General features: G+C 38.0%; 1 protein-coding gene across 1 annotated transcript in view; it reads left to right on the plus strand.

Annotated features, from left to right (window-relative positions):
• The first annotated feature begins 6,164 nt into the window (after positions 1–6,164).
• CLGN (calmegin) overlaps positions 6,165–20,930 on the plus strand; it is a 56,183-nt gene continuing 41,417 nt past the window's right edge. Inside the window, exon 1 of the mRNA XM_007091786.2 lies at positions 6,165–6,249. The gene's annotated coding sequence lies outside the window, so the exon portion shown is untranslated. The remainder of the gene's footprint in view (positions 6,250–20,930) is intronic.

The raw sequence follows: 20,930 nt of genomic DNA on the forward strand, positions 1-20,930 counted from the left end.
TTCTTATTCATCAATAAAATATGAAAATTGTACTTCCTATTGTGTATTACCTATCCTTGAGTGCCAAAACTTTACATATTTAGCTCAGTATGAACTGTGTCACATACCAACATATAAAAAGAATATGAAAGATGAACTGTTCACATGTGTCCATTTCAGTCTCTCCTTTTAGAAAAGAAGAAGCAATATGTCAAGTATATTTCAGTGAATCTGGGTTAGGGTGGTTGGTGGGGGGAGAAGAAGAAAAGACATTACATGGATGTTACCTGTGGCAGATGCTAGAAGAAAAAAAAGAGAGAGAAGTTGAAGAGAAGCCTTAAAGATTCAACACAATAACTGTTGCCCTTAATGAAATGATTCCAGAACAGAGAATTTTGGCAGTCAACACAAAGCATTTCCAGAAAATGTTGATAGTGTAGCCAGGAGAGACACCCCCAGTTTCCATCCCCATCTCTTCTGCCCAATTGCTGGATGTTTGGACCGTTTCACTCCTCACCCATGGTCCCTGGACTGAGGTGTCTGAGAAAGGGGTGATTTGGAGAATCCCTGACACTCATCTGGGATATAGCAGAGCAAATAGTGCTTATTGGCTGTTTTGGGCATTGTTTTATAACATTCATACTGATTTTGCTTTTAAAAGTCACTTTCCCTCAAGCATATGTATGAAAGCATATGATATATTTATGCCCTTGGCTCAATATAACAGATGAGTTTGTAGAAACCACATTCAGACACATTTCTACTGAAATCTTTTTTTTTTCCCCCTCAAACACTACTTTTGAAGTAAATAGAAGCTTTGCAAACTTTGGAGACATGATAGGTAAAATTCCCTTTTACAAAAAATTCCGGTATTGAGATAAGCTACCAACAACTGCACTATTTACCATTGAAGTAAACAGTAACACGGTAATATAACTAATATTAGCAGTAATAGTAAATGTGACTACACTCTTGGGGAGAGGGAGAGAGTTAACCCTCTACCAACATAGGTGTATAAAACTATCTCAGGGTTGGTTGTACACTCTTAATATGGACCATCCACTCTCTGGCAGAATTTCAGTAATTATCTGGGCAGGCATTTTCCTATGAAAACTAGTTACTTTTTAGATGTTGTGTTATTAATTAATAGCCAGTCATAGGCAACAAATTATGAGGAAGTTTATGTGAGCTGATAGGTTTTTGTTTTGCTGATACTAGTTTTCTTTCTAAAAGCCCAGATAAAATGAGGATTTCTTAGAATGCAGTTTACCAAAATTGATGTGAGTAGAGACAAAGTTTTTAAAAAAATTTTTTTTAAATACGAAATTTATTGTCCAATTGGTTTCCATACAACACCGAGTGCTCATCCCAATAGGTGCCCTCCTCAATGCCCATCAACCACTTTCCCCTCCCTCCCACCCCCCCAATCAACCCTCAGTTTATTCTCAGTTTTTAAGAGTCTCTTATGGTTTGCTTCCCTCCCTAACTTTTTTTTCCCTTTCCCTCCCCCATGGTCTTCTGTTAAGTTTCTCAGGATCCACATAAAAGTGAAGACATATGGTATCTGTCTTTCTCTGTATGACTTATTTCACTTAGCATAACACTCTCCAGTTCCATCCACGTTGCTACAAAAGGCCATATTTCATTCTTTCTCATTGCCAAGTAGTATTCCATTGTGTATATACATCACAATTTCTTTATCCATTCATCAGTTGATGGACATTTAGGCTGTTCCCATAATTTGGCTACTGTTGAAAGTGCTGCTATAAACATTGGGGTACAAGTGCCCCTATGCATCAGCACTCCTGTATCCCTTGGGTAAATTCCTAGCAGTGCTATTTCTGGGTCATAGGGTAGATCTATTTTTAATTTTTTGAGGAATCTCCACACTGTTTTCCAGAGCGGCTGCACAAGTTTGCATTGCCACCAACAGTGCAAGAGGGTTCCCGTTTCTCCACATCCTCTCCAGTATCTATAGGCTCCTGATTTGTTTATGTTAGCCACTCTGACTGGTGTGGGGTGATATCTCAGTGTGGTTTTGATCTGTATTTCCCTGAGGAGCAGTGAGTTGAGCATCTTTTCATGTGCCTGTTGGACATCTGGATGTCTTCTTTAGAGAAGTGTCTATTCATGTTTTCTGCCCATTTCTTCACTGGATTATTTGTTTTTCGGGTGTGGCGTTTGGTGAGTTCTTTATAGATTTTGGATACTAGCCCTTTGTCCGATATGTCATTTGCAAATATCTTTTCCCATTCTGTCAGTTGCCTTTTAGTTTTGTTGATTGTTTCCTTTGCAGTGCAGAAGCTTTTTATCTTCATGAGGTCCCTATAGTTCATTTTTGCTTTTAATTCCCTTGCCTTTGGCGATGTGAGACAGAAAGTTTAAACCAATAAATTTTCATAGAAGAAATAGAGAAATTTATTGAGAAATTATAAGCACAAAGAGCCACCAGGCCCAGATGATTGCACAGGGGAACTTAGCTCCTAGAAACCAGATAGTCCCAATGTTTTAACATTGTTTCAGAGTATAGCAAATAAAGGAAAATTCACAAATTCTTTTAATGATGTAAGTATAACATGAATACCTGGTCCTAATAATGAGAGCACAAAAAAGAAAACCACAGACCTATACCATTTATGACAATTGATGCAAAAATCTTAAATGCAATATTAGAAATAAACTCCCAAGCCACGTTAAGAAAACAACATACCATGTCCTGGTTTTTTTAATACCAGAGGTGCAAAAATCTGGATGGGATTCTTACTAATAGGTCTAAGGAGAAGAATCAAATGATTACCTCCATAGATGCTGAAAAAAGCCTTTGAAAAAAGGCAAGACCTATTTTCAATAAGAATATTAAAGAAAATTGCAATGAATGGATACTTTCTTAACATGATAAAATTAAGGGCCAGATAAAAAACACATATGAAAAATGCATGTCTAAAAGTATGTCTAAAAAATTACTTGTTTATATGAAATTAGAATCTCATGGGGTGTTGTGTATTTTAATTTGCTAAATCTGACAATCATAAATACAAGGTATGTACCTCAGTCCTAAAAATGGTTCTTTATTTAATGGGGAAACACTGGAGGCATTTCTACTAACATCAGAAAACAGAGCAAATGATCCCCTGCTATCTTCAGGACTGTTAAATTGTTCTGGCAATGTTAACCAGTGAAATTTGATAAGAAAAAAAGATTATAGACATAAGAATTGGAAAATAAGTAAAATTCTGTTTGAAGAAGTCAGGGGACTTAATCACAAAACTAATTCAAATAAAATAATTTAGCAAGGAATCAGGATATAAATTTGGCATTCAAAAATTATTAACTACTTGGGTGCCTGGGTGGCTCAGTCATTTAAATGTCAGACTCTTGATTTCAGCTCAGGTCATGATCTCAGGGTCATGGGATCAAGCCCCACGTCGGGCTCTGTGCTGGACATGGAGCCCGCTTGAGATTCTCAGATTCTCCCTCCCTCTACTTCCCCCTCCCCCACTCCTGCTCATGTGTGCACTCTCTCTCAAAAAAAAAAATTACATATATATATGTATATATAATATATATATATAAATGAGTAACTTCTTAAAAGTGAAAATAAATCCTTAGATTATGTGATGAATGAGAAAATCTCTTTTATAATAGCAGTGAAAAAGATTCAGGAACAAACCTAGGAAGAAATGTACAAAACCAGGAAACGGTTTGAAAGTGATGGAAATATCCTGTATTTTGATTGTGGAAGTGATTTCAAAGGTGTATACATACACCTGTCAAATTTTAAACTTTAAATGAATGATATTTATTGTATGTAAATCTCAATAAAGTTGATCTAAAGGTAAACTACTGTGTAAAACCTATATGAGGAAGGCTATGAAACTCTCCTAAAGATGCAAGAGGAGACTCAAGCAAATAGACCTCTCTCTTCTTGGACAGGATATCTCATCAAAATATTAGTTCTTCCTAAGTTAACTAAAAATTTTATTGTGATTCCAATAAATACGCGAACAATCCTTTTTTTTCCTGGGGGTTGGCATATTGATATTCAAGTTCATATGGAAAAAAAACCCATTCAGGAATATCTAGAAAAGCACTGAAAAGGAAGTGCTAAGAGGGCATCTGAAACAACCAGATACTAAAACATTTTTCAAAGCCTCTATAATTAAAATAGTGTGATACTTTGTGCTAGCACTACACAGATCAGTGAAATAGAATCGAAAGTCCAGAAATATACCCAAGTAAATATGGATATTTAGTAAATGATAAAAGCAGTATCTTAAATCACTGGGCAAAGAGATATTCTGATGATATTGGGGCAACTGGATAGCCAATTAAAGAAATATTTACATGTTACAGAAAAATAAACTTCAAATAATAAACTTACAATAAAAAAGTATAATAAATAAAGTATAATAGTATGATAGTATAATAAAAAACTGTAATAAAAAAATAATAAAATTATATAAGTATTAAAATATAGATGAACCTGGATTAGGGAAAGCTATTCAATGACTCAAAATCTGGACGCAGTAAAAAGGAAACATTGTCCTTATGCATAAAAATTTATCCGACCTCACAAGTAAAAATCAAAACCAGGGCAGGCGCCTGGGTGGCTCAGTTAAAGTGCTGGATTTTGGCTCAGGTTGTGATCTTGCCATTCCAGAGTTCAAGCCCTGTGACAGGCTCTGTGCTGACAGTTTAGAGCCTGGAGACTGTTTCAGATTCTGTATCTACCTCTTTCTTTCTCTCTGTCCCTCTCCTGCTTGTGCTCTCTCTTTCAAAAATAAACATTAAAAAATTTTTTTAGGGTCGCCTGGGTGGCTTGGTCGGTTGAGCGTCCGACTTCGGCTCAGGTCATGATCTCACGGTCCGTGAGTTCGAGCCCCGCGTCGGGCTCTGTGCTGACAGCTCAGAGCCTGGAGCCTGCTTCAGATTCTGTGTCTCCCTCTCTCTCTGACCCTCCCCCGCTCATGCTCTGTCTCTCTCTGTCTCAAAAATAAATAAACGTTAAAAAAAAAAAATTAAAAAAAAATTTTTTTTAAATTGAAACTACACTGAGATATCAGTCATGAGGTTGACAAAAATTCAAATGCTTGACAATGCATTCTGTTGGGTAAGGTTATGTGGAAAATAAACACTCTCATACACTGGAAATACAAAATGATAGAAGTCCTAAGGAGAGGATTTGGTATGTATAAGAAAACTACATAGCATTTAAAACCACATTGAGACATCATTGATTGGTCTCTAGAAAGACTAAGATTGACCATACTATGCAATAATGAAAATGTAGTGTAACTGGAATTCTCATACATTCTGGTGGGGATGTAAAACAGCCATTTTGGAAGCTTGTTCAGCATTTTTTAAAACAGTTAAACATATGCCTACTATACATCCCAAACATTCTAATTCAGTCAAGATTTGCTATAAAATATTAGCAAAATGTGTATGATCCACTATCAATGAGGCAAGGAAACTTGAGATTCAATACTACGTTTATGTTGTATTTTTAATTTTGATGTGTTTGGTTAAAAGTACAGACTATGAGAGAGATGGGCCTGGATTTAAACCCTATTTCCACAATTTGTTAATCATAGATTCAGGCAAGTAATTATCTTTAGTTCCTTCACCAGGGTTGTGATGGTTAAATAAAATAATGTAAAACTCCTGGAGTACAGAGAACACAATAAATATTAGCAATTTCAGAAAGAAAATAATGTGTTACGTTAACATTTAATATGTCTATACTTAACCACACACCCACACGAAATAGGAAGCCTCCCTGCTGAGCACAACGACCTCTCAACATCTAGAACTCTAGGAAAGGCCTGGGGTACTAACTGGACACTGTTCAAAAATGTGAGTTATATAAAACTCAGGATCCATTTATGTGCAATAGCAGGCACTACCCCTCTGATTGCAGAGAGGGCAGGGAGGAGAAACTCTTTGGGCTAAGAGGGAGGAATTCGTGCCCGGCCAGCCCACTTCACCCCTGGCCCGCTGAGCGGGCGCGAGGCCCAAGGGCGCGCCTTATGGCGGGCCCCGCAGAGGCAGCCTCGCCTCGCTGGGCAGCGCCCGCTCCGCGCCAGTTGAGCCTCCACGCAGGTGCGCGCGGGCCGCCGCCGCCTCCCTGCCTGCGGCCGCTCGCGCATGCGCGGTTAGCAGTCGCTTCTGGGCGGCCGCCGGCGGAATTGGTCTGGGGAGACGCGGGGACCAAGTGGCAGCGACTCGGACATCTGAGCTGCCACTGCTGAAAACGGGCCCGCAAGACAGGTGCGTGGGCAGTACGCCACTTTCCTACTGCCCTTTGCGCTCCGGCTAGAGTGAGGAATCGGAGTCATTGCATTTACGCCCAGGGCGGGGATTCCTGGGCCGCACACCTTTCTTTGGCGACCCGTCAGGCTGAACTGGTTGGGGCCAGGTGAGGGACTGGTTCTTGAGTTCTGGGATGGAGGTGCCCCGAGCGAGGTTCTTGGGTGGGCTGTCCTGTCCTCGGGAGGAGAAAAGCCACCAAGGGCGGCGGGAGTTGATGCCACATCGGGTCCGTTGGGTCCTCCCGAACCGCGGTGTCCACCTGCTGCGCTGAGGCGGGGGCTGGGGCGCCGAGGAGGCTGGTGTTCTCTGCCTCCAAGGCTTGCGCGGCCCCAGCGAGCCGAGTCCGTTATTCCAGCGGTTACCATTTCAGCCCCATTCCAAGCTCGAGCCCTGGTGCGCGCTCCCGAGGGATGTATGGAAGGCCCGGGCGTGTCAGGGCGCGGCTCACCCCACCCACTAGTTTTAAAATCGTGAGCAAAAACAAAAAAGGCTCAGTTTACGCAATTCCCAGCTTTGTAAAGACGAACAGATTCAACCCTCTTGGCAGTGGTGGCCTGTAATTCCTGGCCACTCCCTAGATGCGCTGCTTGGAGCCCGGTGTGTGCCTCCAGGGACTGAGCAAAAGAGTTGGGTTGAATCCAGTGAAGCCCTAATTACTATAGACTCATTATCGCCTAAAGCCTGCTTACGATCAATCAAGACATTTTAGCTGATATTATTTTAGCATCGCCCAAGTAACAAGAAGGCATTTGCTTGGGATTTAAAATCAAGTGTCAATAAATCTCAGAAGGGGAGGGGGTGGTGCAAGGAGCGAGAAAGCAAATTGAATGGCCATGGGAAGTCTCAAATTAGAAGTTAATTTATTTTGAAAATTTTGCTGCATAAAAGCCATCAAAACCCTGATGTAGTCGTAAGATTTACTTAAAAACTTTTTAAGAGGGGCGCCTGGGTGGCTCAGTCGGTTAAGTGTCGGACTATGGCTCAGGTCATGATCTCACGGTTCGTGGGTTCTAGGCCCACATCCGGCTCTGTGCTGACAGCTCAGAGCCTGGAGCCTGCTTCTGATTCTGTGTCTCCCTCTCTCTCTGTCCCTCCCCTGCTCACACTGTCTCTGTCTTTCAATAATAAACATTAAAAAAAATTTAAAGAAATTTTTTTAAGAAAAAAATTCTTAAAGTTTTTACATCACTCTATGTCATTTAATCACTCGAGGTATCCTTCCTTTTGGTCACCTTAAGTTGGCCTCTCTTCACTTTACAGTTTTGCCTTCATATTTAATTGGTTTGGTCTTCCAGTACCATGTAGACCTATCCCTGATGCCTTGGAACGAGATAATCGATATTAGGGTTACCTGGGTGGCTCAGTTGGTTAAGCTTGGGACTCTTGATCCCCGCTCAGGTCATGATATCATGGTTGGTGAGTGGGCCCCATCTCTGGCTCTGTAATGACAGCGTGGAGCCTGCTTGGGATTTTCTGTCTCCCTCTCTCTCTGCCCCTCCCCGCCCCTCAAAAATAAATAAACATTACAAAAAAATTTTTTTAATGTTTTTACTTATTTTTGAGACAGAGAGAGAGCCTGAGCAGGGGAGGGGCAGACAGAGAGAGAGACACAGAATCCGAAACAGGTTCCAGGCTCTGAGCTGTCAGCACAGAGCCCGATGCGGGGCTCGAACTCACAGACTGTGAGATCATGACTTGAGCTGAAGTCAGACACTTAACCAACTGAGCCACCCAGGCGCCCCATAAATAAACATTTTTTAATTAAACAAAGATAATTATATTATCTAGTTGATAAAGTTAATTGTGTATGAATGATGCAAGTATGTTGATGGATCTCTAGAAATTGAACAGTGTTATAAGTTAGCCTTACTGCTTTTCAGGACCGAGTTTTAGTGCTCTTAATTAGAAAGCTAGAATTGTCCACTTTAATAGACCTTTAAATCATGTAGTTTAACTCTTTCACTTGGCAAAATGAAAAACAAAACAAGCCCAAAGCAGTTTTAACCTCTTGCCTTTTTAATAATAGAACTAGAAGCTTGGTGTGATAGTGCCAAGTTCAGTGTATAACTTTCTGTTGTATCATCTTGTAGTTGGGTTCCTCCTGAAGCTGCAGGACAACTAAGACTTTAAAAATAGTGACTTTGAAACACCACTTTTGAGGCATACCAGTGTTGGGGGAGTCCTCAGTGAAGCTGAACAGCAGAAGGGCCTCTCAGTTATAAGATACAGCATACAGAAAAGTATTAATGTGTTACAGAGTTGAGTGTTGGAGAGAAAGAAAGGAGTTTGAAAAGGACAGAATTTATGCTGAGCACTATGAAGAACTACTGTACATTTTTATAAACAGTAAGACTTGTTTTCGAAAACTCATGCTAGAGAGAAGGTAGAGAGGATAGATTTGGAGATTGGCAAGACTGGAAGTGAAGAGGCAAAGTGGGAGTTTGTTGATCCTCTTCAGAAATGATAGGTTCCTAAATCAGGCTGTGTCATGGGGATAGACTGAGGCATTTAAGAAATGCCCAAATGCGTTCAGTTGCCAATGACATAGGGGATCAGTAAGAAACAATAGTCTTATGATAATGGCAAAGTAACTTGACTGATTTAGCTGACTGGAGGTATGGTTAATGAAAGCAGAGCGTTCAGGAGATAAGAGAAGCAGATTTGGGTGGAAAGCCCACGTTCAAATTAGCAGAAGCTTTGGGACACCCTTGAAGATGGATAGTGATTTGAAGTCAAGGAGTGCTTGGGAAAAAAAAAAATAGTTACAAACAGGGAGTGGGGGGAGGCAAACTACAAGAGACTCTCAAATACAGAGAACAAACTGAGGGTGGATGGGGAGGTGGGGGAGACGGGAAAGTGGGTGATGGGCATTGAGGAGGACACTTGTTGGGATGAGCACTGGGTGTTGTATGTAAGCCAACTTGACAATAAATTATATTTGTAAAAAAAAGGAGTGCTTTTTGAGCTGTGGGTAAGATTTGGGGGTCCTTACCTAGCTTTTATAGGTAGAAATCAAGAGTATATATAATGTAAGAAGAGAGCCTGGGGATGGAACCCTAAGGAATAGCAACATTTACAGAAGATTGGAGAAAGTGCCCATGAAGGGGGCAGAGAAGATGAAGAGAATCAAGAATCAGGAACAGGGACATAAAAACCAAGGGAGGAGATGACTCCAAGAAGAAAGCAGTCAGGAGAACAGTAGGCAATAGAATTAAAAATGACTTTGTTAGTAGCATCAGTTTCAAAGAAGTTGAATCAAGAAGCTCAGGAATGATAAAAGTATTAGTTTTCATTGCTGCCAGAACTGATCCCACAAATGTAGGATCTTAAAGCAATACAGATTTATTTTCTCACGGTTCTATAGGCCAGAAGTCTGACACAGTCTCACGGAGCTAACATCAAAGCGTAGGCCAGGCATCACTGTTTACTAGAAGCTCTGGGAAAGTTCTGCTTCCTTGTTCATTCAGGTTGGTGGCAGAACTCTGTTTCTTGTGGCTGTAGGACTAAGGTTCCTGTTTGTTGACAGTCAGCTGAGGGCTGTTTTCAGCTTCTAGAGACTATTCACATTGCTTGGCTTACGGCCCCCTTCCTCCATCTACAAGGTCTCTCTGGTGGGTGAAGTTCCTCTTACTCTTCAAATCTCTTCTACCCATCTCTCAAGGACTTTCTCTTCTACTTTTAAGGGCCCATGTAATTAAATTGGGCCCACCTGGATAATCCAGCATAGTCCCTCTATTTTAGGGTCAGCTAATTAGCAACCTTAATTCCATCTTTAAAGCCCTTTTTGCTATATGAGGTAACATTCACAAGACCCAAGGATTAGGGTGTAAATATCTTTGGGGGGGGGTCATTATTCTGTCTAACGTAGGAAAGTAGAAGTATTAACAGTTAATGAAAACATACCTTCTAGCTTTGTTAAGGAGAGGAGATACCTAGATACATTTATGTTATCTGGCATGTGATAATTATAGTTCCGATAGTAAGCCAATTATCTTCTTAAATGTCTTAAAATTTATATGAGCACTGTAAAATTTTAAAGGGTCATAGTAATGTAAGGTATTACCATGAAGCTGTTAGTTTTTATATTTTTATATAGGCTTAAGCTGCTTTAAAATCTTTGCTGGAAAGATTTTAAAAGCCATTTAAACTATATATGCATAAGTCATAGTTTGGATACACATAAAAAAAGGATTTTCAAGTATAAAACCCACAGAAACCAAAATATATGTCTAAAGGATGGAAGAGAAAATATTTAACTTTATATTTTATAGGCCTAGAACTTTATTTTTTTAATAGTTATTTAATTATTATTTTTGAGAGAGAGAGGGAGCACAAGCAGGGGAGGGGCAGAGAGAGAAGGTGACACAGAATCTGAAGCAGGCTCCAGGCTCTGAACTGTCAGTGTAAAGCCCAATGCGGGGCTTGACCCATGAGCAGTGAGATCATGACCTGAGCCGAAGTCAGATGCTTAACTGATTGAGCCACCCAGGCACCCCAGGCCTAGAACTTTAATGTCATTTGTTCTAATCTTAGAGCCTGAGTAAAAGGAATGTATAGCCGGAAACTAGACCTAACTTTGAGTCTTGCCCCTTCTATTTAGTGGCAGTCTGTATTCTTAGGTAAGTTACCTATCTCCTTGAGCCTTGCTTTGCTTATGTATAATGGGATGCTAACGCCTTCACCACAGAGTGCTGCAGAATGAACGTTTGTAAAATAGTATGTACTTGAGACAGCACTTCGTACTCTTCTTGCTCCACTCTTCCCCTTTCAGTTCCTTCATCATGTGCTGCTGCTTCCTTTGTCCTTGGCCTAGGGCAATCACCCCTCTCTATCCTTTACATCACACCTTAAATGTAACTTTCTCAAGGAGGCTTTCTCTGACCTTTCCCCTACTATGCAAATTCAGTTTCCCAGTTCCCAACTCTTAGAACTTATTTACTTTTATTTTTTTTAAAGATTTTATTTTTAAGTAATCTCTATACCCAGAGTGAGGCTCGAACTCACAACCCTGAGATCAAGAGTCTCATGCTCCACCGTCTGAGTCAGCCAGGCACCCCAGAACTTATTTACTTTTCTGTATTATAGTTTACATGTAATACCTGGGTTATTCGTTTGATGTCTGCTTTCCATCCTAGACTAGAAACTCTTTCAGATCAAGGGCTTTCTATGTATGTTTTGCTAATTACTGTAAATTCAGCATCTAACATAGTTCCTGGCACATAACTGGCAATCATAAATAGTTGTTAAATGAATTTGTGAATGATGAATTTTATTATCTATTGGCTAACCTTCCCTGAATTTCTGGACACATCAGCTATCACGATTAATAAATCCCTGATGCAGCTTATTCTGAAGCATGCTCATTTCTTCTGTGAGAAAATAACTGCATTTCAAATGGAGTCTTGCAGCTTCTTTGGAAGAAGGCTGCCTTCTAAGATGCCGCTATTACCTGCCTCTCTAACTCATTTGTGATCTTTCAAAGTGAATTTTCTATGTGTTACATAGAAAACTCTAAGAATGCCCTCTAATTTTGGTGAGAATTTGTCCAGTTTTATTTCTGTGATATGGTAACACAAAACCTCTTAATTTGATCTTTTTGTTCACTATCTTTCCTAGTAAATTATGAATTGCGTTGTTAAAATGCGATCTGTAGCAAGATTCTGAAATAACTCATAAGAAGAGATATTTCTTAATAGATATAGAATAGAACTTAAAAATATGATTAATTTCCCCATATTAAATTAGATCATAAAATTGCAAACTTTCTGGACCATTATCTCTTTTCTCTATAGAAATACGTTTGCTGTGTTAAGTTTTACCAATGTTCTAACAAACTTTAGGAGGCCAGTGTTAGAAGTGTTGACATAACTATTTTTCTCTCAAGACAATAAAGACATTTATTATGTAGGGATTCAGTCCATAAATTTTTCTAGCAGTTAATTCTAAAAGAGGATTTTTTTCTTTAAGGATCTCGTAGACTTTTGTAGACAATGAAAACTCCCTCATTTTATTTTTGCTTTCCTCTAATTGTGTAAAAATCTTTTTGCTAAATTTATTGCCGCGTACTGCCTCAACAAGAAACTCATCGTAGTTTGTTGCTTACTAGCGTCTAGTCCCTTTGCCACCTGACTTTTTTTTCCCCCTCTTACATATGCATTCATTCATTGATTCTATACACATGTATCTGTTCCTATCACATGCCAGCACTCTTGGGTACTGGGAATACAGAAATGAGAAGGAGTACCAGTCCTCAGCAACTTTTGTCTGTTTTTTTGTTTTGCATGATACCTCAAGCTATTCTTTGGAACTATGTAGAAGTAGTATAAATCCTAAATACATAGGTAAGTATATTTTTATAATATTTATATAAACATTATTTTGAAAATGAACCTGGTATAACCAAAGTAATATATCCAGGATTTCATCTTCGTTCATTTCATTAATCTCAGACCTCGGTAGTTTCTCACCTTCTAGGATCAGATCCAGACTTCTTGAAATGTTTTGTAGTACTGCAGTGTCCGAACTCTCAGAAAGTTGTATTTTCAACTATTATTTCTGCTCTTATGGTTCTTTTTTTACTATTGTGCTGTATTGCTTGAGGTATTTTCATTATTTCTAGGTTTTTCTGATTTAGACAAAAAAAATGCCTGGTGTTAGTTAAAAGTATGTATTAGTCAAGGTAGTGCTCCAATAGAAAATAAAACTATCTCAGAGACCTAACACAATTTCTGGTTGTGGGCATTCTGGAGGAGTGTGCCAACTTGACTGAACCACAGGTGCCCAAGTATGTTTAAACGTTATTCTGGGTGTGTATGTGAGGGTGTTTTTGGATGAGGTTAAAATTTGAGTGACAGGCTGAGGAAAGCAGATTGCTCTTCCCAGTGTGGGTACTTCATCCAGTCAGATGAAGGCCTGAATTGAACACAAGGGCTAACCCTCTGGTGAGGAAGAGGGAATTCCTCCTGCCTGACTGTTTGAGCTGGGACTTTAGTCTTTTTCTGTCTTTGGACTCAAACTGAAACATTAGTTGTGTTTGCGTCCCGAGCCTGCTGGCTTTCAGGCTTGAACTTTTACCATTGATTTCTGGCTCTCAGGCCTTCAGACCCAGACTACAACTATGTCATTGGCTTTTCTGGGTCTCACCTAACGCCAAGGAAAATGTAGTCCAGTCATGTCCCTTGGGCATGGTAATCAGCCAACAATGTCTCTCATGCTTTAAAACAATCATTGGGTATCCTGTGATTGTTTTTTGTTTTCGTGCTGTAGCAGCAGCTACCTTCGATGTGGGAGTGAGCATTACTTCAATACCAGTAAACGAGCCGCACTTTACAATTTGTGACTGTGGGCTCACAGTGGAGATTCAATAGGGCTTTTAGGTAATGTTGCTGAAACTCTTCGAGGTAGATCAGGCTGCTTGGTCTTGGTTTCAGAGATGAGCGAGAATGGCATCTCATACTTGGCCAAAGTCACATGTGCTGTAATTTGTTATTGAATCAGTGCAGAAGCAGTGCAGAGAACATACATGAGATGACGGGTACATGACAATAGATGGATTTCTCTAGGGCCTCCCTTCTACCTTATGAAGGCACAAATACTATTTAGTGATTTCAGCAGTCTGTGTGGAGTAAGGAATACACAGGAAGCTTAGAGCCCTGGGCCTACAATTTTTTATATGTTTATAACCGGGGGCAGAGGGGATAGTATCAGCATTAAATGTTTTACCTTATACCATATAAACAAGCGCTGGCTACATTAAAATCGTATAACCATTTAAATCAATAAGGAAATAGAGGACTTAAACAGCACTATACACCAATTGGACCTAATAGACATATACAGAACACTCTATCTAACAGCAGTAAGAAAAATTAATACCAATCAATTGAAATAAATATTAATATCAGTCTTCCTCAAACTGTTCCAAAAAATCAAAGAGGAGAGAATACTTTCAGAGTCATTTTATGAGGACAGTATTACTCAGACACCAAAGCTAGGCAAAGACACTACAAGAAAAGTACAGACCAATATTCCTGATGAATATTGATACAAATACATTATTTTTCTTTTTTTTACACTTTTTTATTTATTTTAAAAGAGACAGAGATAGTACTAGCTGGGATGAGGGCAGAGACAGAGGAAGAGAGAAAATCCTAAGCAGGCTCCACACTGCCAGTGTAGAGCTCAATACGGGGCTCGAACTCATGAAACCGTGAGAGTATGACCTGAGCTAAAACCAAGGGTCGGACACTTAACCAAGTGAGCCACCCAGGCTCCCCAAAATAATTATTTTTCCTTAAGTATACATGGAATATTTTGTAGGATAGACCATATGTTAGGCCAAAAAACATATCTTAATAATTTTTTAAAAAACTGAAATCATACATGGTATTTTTTCCAAATTATAATGTAATGAAATGAGAAATCAATAGCAGAAGGAAACCAGGAAAATCCACAAATATGTGGAAATTAAACAACACACTCTTAAACATACCAAAAGGCCAAAGAGGAAATCATAAGGAAATTAGAAAATATCTTGAGATAAGTGAAAACAGAAATGCAACATAGAAAATATCTTGAGATAAGTGAAAACAGAAATGCAACATACCAAAACTTATGAGATACAGTGAAAGTTTTGCAAAAAGGGAAATTTATAGCTGTTGATGTTTGCATTAAAAAATAAAGATCTAAAATTCACAACCTAACTTTACACCTTAAAGAACTAGAAAAACCAATAGTAGAAGAAGGAAAGAAATAATAAAGATTAGGTGAGAGAGAGATAAATGGAATAGAGAGTAGATAAGCAATAGAGAAAATCACTGAAACTAAAAGTTGGTTTTTTGAAAAGATCAACAAAATTAACCAAGCTTTAGCTATACTGAGTAAGAAAAAAAAGACTCAACTAAAATCAGAAGTGAAACAGGGGACATTACACCTGATTGTGTAGATATAAAAAGGACTGTAAGAGAATACTATGAACAATTATATGCCAACATCTGGTTAATCTAGATGAAAAGGATAAATTCCTAGAACATAGAATCTATTAAGACTAAATCATGATGAAATAGAAAATCTGAACAGATCTATAACTAGAAAGGAGATTGAATCAGTAATCAAAAACCTTCCAACAAATAAAAGCCTAGGAGCAAATAAAGTCTATTTGTCTACCAAACATTGAAAGAAAAATTATAACCAATCCTCCTCTAATTCTTTTGACAAATTGAAGAGGAAGGAACACTTCCCAACTCATTCCATGAGGGTAGTGTTACCCTGATACCAAAGCCAGACAAAGAAACTACAAGAAAACTACAGACCAATATCCCTAATGAATGTTTATGCCACAATCCTTAACAAAATACTAGGAAACAGAATTCAGAAGTATATTAAAAAGATTATACACCATGAACAAGTGGGATTTATTCCCAGCATGCAAGGATGTTTCAACATACGAAAATTAATCAATGTACTATAACACATTATCAAAATGGAGTGGGGGGGGACATGATTATCTCAGTTGATGCAGAAACAGCAATTGACAAGATTCAGCACCTTTATATGATGGACACTCAAACTATGTATAGAAAGAAACTACCTTTAATAGTAACAACATAATAAAGGCCGTATGTAAAAAGCCAACAGCTAACACCATACTCAATGGTGAATGATTGAAAGCTTTTCCTCTAAGAACTAGAACAAAACAAGTATGTCTGTTTTTGACACTTCTATTCAACATATTATTGGGAGTCCTGGCATGAGCAATTAGGCAAGAAAAAGAAATAAAATTAAAAAGGAAGAAATAAAATTTATTCATAGATAACATGATGTTATATGTAGAAAAAAACTTAAAGACTGTACCAAAAAAAAAGTAAGAACTAATAAAGGAATGATGGTTGCCAAGGGTTTGAGGGAGGAAGAATGAGAACATTGTTGCTTAATGGTATAGAGTTAATAGCTGTACAAGATGAAGAGAGTTCTGGAGATTGGTTATACAATGGTGTAAATGCACTACTGAATTGAACAGTTAAAATTGGTTTAAATGGTAGCTTTTATGTTGCGTATTCTACCACAATTAAAAACATGTCTTTACACAAATTAGTTACTTGTGTTTTGTGGTAGTACCCCATTGTCAGGCCTCTCAAAGTTCCAATACAGACCTGGCCATATTTTACCACTTCCTTTGAGAAATGATATGTGACAAACTTCATAGTTTTGTTTGAAGCTTGATGATATATTGGTACCATAGTGTGATATCTTTCAAGTAATACTGTGACCATGATTTTTTTTTTGACAGAATGTGCAAGTGAGCGAGGGGCAGAGAGAGAGAATCCAAAAGGGGAGGAGGGAGGGAGGGAGGGAGGGAGGGAGGGAGAGAGAGAGAGAGAGAGAGAGAGAGAGAAAGAAAATTGGGGCTCACCTGGAGCTCATGTTTTACCCAAAGTGGGGCTCATATTCACCCAAGACAGGGCTGGAGCTCTGTGAACCAATGTGAGACTCTTACTTGCAAACTGGGAGATCATGACCTGAGTCGAAGTCAGATGCTTAATGACTGAGCCATCCAGGCGCCCCTGACCTTCATGATTTAATTCTCGGTTGTCAGCTGGTGCATCATTGAATAATAATAGAGCACTCAAGAATTAAACAGAAACTATTAGGTTTATATTTCTGATTTTTTTAAAAAAGGAATGAACAGCAGCAACAACCTTGAACTACATCATTTTTAAATGGAGACTATTATCTATAGAACTGCATTGGCTACAGAATGGTTTGTGACCAATAGCAATTTATTTTTAAGTATTTCACTCTGTAGTAAGGTCATGTATTCATTTCTGGGTAAATATCTTAATAACTTAATACTAATAACCTAAATTTGAGAAATTTTCAAGAATTTTGAAAACATATGCTGTTACTATTTTTGTAATTTCTTTCTGTTGCTTTATCAAAAAGCATATAATAATGCAGTGGGATAAGATTAAATTTAGAGGTAGCATGGTATATTAATGTACAGTTCTAGATTCTGATCTTGTTTCACATTTTCAACCCATGTGACTTTGACCAAGTTTTAAAATCTGTTTTCAGTTTGTAGATGGGAAGTAATAATGCCTATCCTATTCACGTCCTGGGCTGCAGAGATTAATTTGGCTCCTCCCTTTAGGCAAATGCATGATCATAGTCCTAGAACTTTAGAGAAGAGACAGATTTTAAGATAAAAGATTTTCGAAACTTTTTTTCATGAAGCTTTGCCAACTGTTTATTTCTGAAGGAAAGTTAGGAAGAACTATAATATAGAAAATAGAATGGGGATTGCCCTGGTTGATGTGAGAATAGGATTCCAGAGAGAGCACTGCCTGCTTGGTTTCGCCTTAACTTTTCCCAACAGCCCAATACACCAGAGCTCAAACAAAGCACTTAGAATATTTTTTTCAACAAACTATTAGGAAACTAAAGTGTATTTTAATTTTAAAGGAGGAGATATGGGCCACCAGTGATACTAATGTTCATTATTACTATTATTTTATGCATTTCTGTTTTACTCAAATAGTAACTCAAGCAAAAGACTTTACTACATTATGTAAATATGCAAGGCTTGCAAAACTTTAGAACAATGAAGCTTTTAGAATTATTATAATTTTTTAAAATGTTTATTTATTTTGAGAGAGAGCACGTGTGAGCATGCATGCATGCATCGGGGAGGGGCAGAGAGAGAGAGAGAGAGAGAGAGAGAGAGAGAGAGAGAGAGAGAATCCTAAGCAGGCTCTTTGCTGTCAGCACAGATCCCAATGTCGGGCTTGATCTCATGAACCATGAAATCATGACCTGAGCCAAAATCAAGAGTTGGCAACTTAACCAACTAAGCCACCCAGGCACACCTGAAGCTTTAGAATTATTAACAATTAATAAGCAATTTGCAGTGCACTCATTTCTCTGCCAATAAGTACAAAAAATTTTAAATAAACCTACCTATGGTTATTGAGTCCAATTGATCTCTTTAAATTTACTTTCTCAGTTACACCTCTTTTTTATGATTCAGAGAGTTCTCAAACTCTTCCAACAAATAACAGCATGCATCATTTTTTGTGTTGTCTTTGTCCATAAAGATGGTGGTATTGACACACTTCTTAATATAGAATATTCCTATTGTAAATTGGTGTCATTAAAAAAAAACACACATTTTTCAAAGTAAGCTTTAGTGTTATATTCAGTGTCCCTTAGAAGAAATCAAGGCCAACTGGCCCACATATTCACATAAAGTTTTGATCTCATTAGAGAAAGTTCTAATCACAAGTCAGTGAAACCAGAAGCTGGTTCTTTGAAATGATCAACAAAATTGATAAGCCTCTAGCAAGACTCAGTAAAAAAATAAAGAAGATAAACAAAATTACTAATGAAAGAGGAGAAATAACAACTGACACCACAGAAATACAAGCAGTTGTAACAATATTATAAAAACCCATATGCCAACAAATTGGACAACTTAGAAGAAATGGATAAATTCCTAGAAACAAATATGTAGCCTACCAAGACTAAAACGGGAAGAAATAGAAAGTTTGAACAGACTAATTACCAGCAGTGAAATTGAATCAGTAATAAAAAAACTCCCAACAAACAAAATATAGTACCAGATGGCCTCACAGGCAAATTCTACCAAACATTGAAAAGTCTTTTTTTTTTTTTGAGTTTATTTATTTTGAGAGAGAGAAAGACAGTGTGTGAGCAGGGGAGGGGCAAAGAGGGAGAGGAGTTAGAGAACCCCAAGCAGGCTCTGCACTAGCAGTGGCAGCATGGATCCTGGAACCCGACATGGGACTCAATGCAAGCTGGACGTGGGGCTGGATGCGGGGCTTGAACCCACGAGCTGTGAGATCTTGACCTGAGCCAAAACCAAGAGTTGGACTCTTAACTGACTGAGCCACCCAGGTGCCCCAAATTCTACCAAACATTTAAAGAAAAGTAATAGCCCTTCTCAAACTATTTCAAAAAATATAACAGGAAGGAAAACTTCCAAATTCATTCTATGAGGCCAGTACCACCCTGCTACCAAAACCAGATAAAGACACCACAAGACGGAACTACAGGCCAACATCTTTCATAAATATAGATGCAAAAATCCTCAACAAAATATTAGCAAACTGAATTCAAGAATATATTTAAAAAATAATACACCATGATCAAGTGGGATTTATTCTTAGGATGCAAGGGTGGTTCAATACTTGCAGAACAATCAACATGATAACGTCACATCAATAAGAGAAAGGATGAAAACCATATCATTTCAACAGATGCAGAAAAATAATTTGACAGAGTACAACATCAATTCATGATAAAAAAAAAAAACCTCTGCAAAGTAGTTCTAGAGGGAACATATCTCAAAATAATAGAGATTTTATATTAAAAACCCATAGCCAACACAGTGCTCAATGATGAAAAACAGAATTTTCCCCCTAAGGTTAGGAGCAAGACAAGGATGTTCACTCTCACCACTTTTATTCAACGTAATACTGAAAGTTCTAGCCACAGCAATTAGACAACATAAAAAAATAAAGGGCATCCAAAATGGTAAGGAAGAAGCAAAACTTTCAGTGTTTGCAGGTGACATGATAACTATATATAGAAAACCTGAAAGACTCCACCAAAATCTACTACAACTGATAAATGAATTCATTAAATTTGCAGGATACAAAATCAATGTATAGAAATATGTTGCATTCCTATATGCTAATAATGAAGCAGCAGAAAGTGAAATTAAGAAGACCATCCCATTTACAATTACACCAAAAACAATAAAATATCTAGGAATAAACATAACCAAAGAAGTGAAAGACCTGTACTCTGAAAACTAGAAAACATTGATGAAAGAAATTCAGTATGACTCAAAGAAATGGAAAGACATTCCATGCTCATGGGTTAGAAGAACAAATATTGTTAAAAAGACCCTATACTACCCAAAACAATCTACAGATTTAATGCAATCCCTATAAAAATGCCAAGAGCGATTTTCACAGAACTAGAAAAACAATCTTAAAATTTGTACGGAACCAGAAAGGACCTCAAATAGCCAAAACAACCTTGACAAACAAAACAGGAAGTATCACAATTCCAGACTTCAAGTTATATTACAAAGTGGTAGTAATTAAAACAGTTTGGTGCTGGCATAAAAATAGACACATTGATCAATGGAATAGAACAGAAAACCCAGAAATAAATCCACAGTTATATGGTCAAGTAATCTTTAATAAAGAAGGAATGAATATATAATAGGAGAAGTCTTTTCAACAAATGGTGTTGGGAAAACTGTAGAGCCACATGCAAAAGAATGAAACTGGACCATTTTCTTTCACCATACACAATAACAAACTCAAAATGGATTAAAGACCTGAAACCATAAAAATTCTTGAAGGGAGTATAGGCAGTAATCTCTCTGACATCAGCTATAGCAACATTTTTTTTCTAGATATGTCTCTTGAGGCAAGGGAAATAAAAGCAAAAACTATTGGGACTACATCACAATTAGAAGTTTCTGCACAGTGAAGGAAACTAAAACTAAGAGGCAACCTATGGAATGGGAGAAGATCTTTGCAAATGACATGTGATAAAGGTTAGGATCCAAAATATACAAAGAACTGATACAAGTCAACACTCAGAAA

This window comes from Panthera tigris, chromosome B1 (assembly GCF_018350195.1).
Source record: "Panthera tigris isolate Pti1 chromosome B1, P.tigris_Pti1_mat1.1, whole genome shotgun sequence".
Lineage (NCBI taxonomy): Eukaryota > Metazoa > Chordata > Mammalia > Carnivora > Felidae > Panthera > Panthera tigris.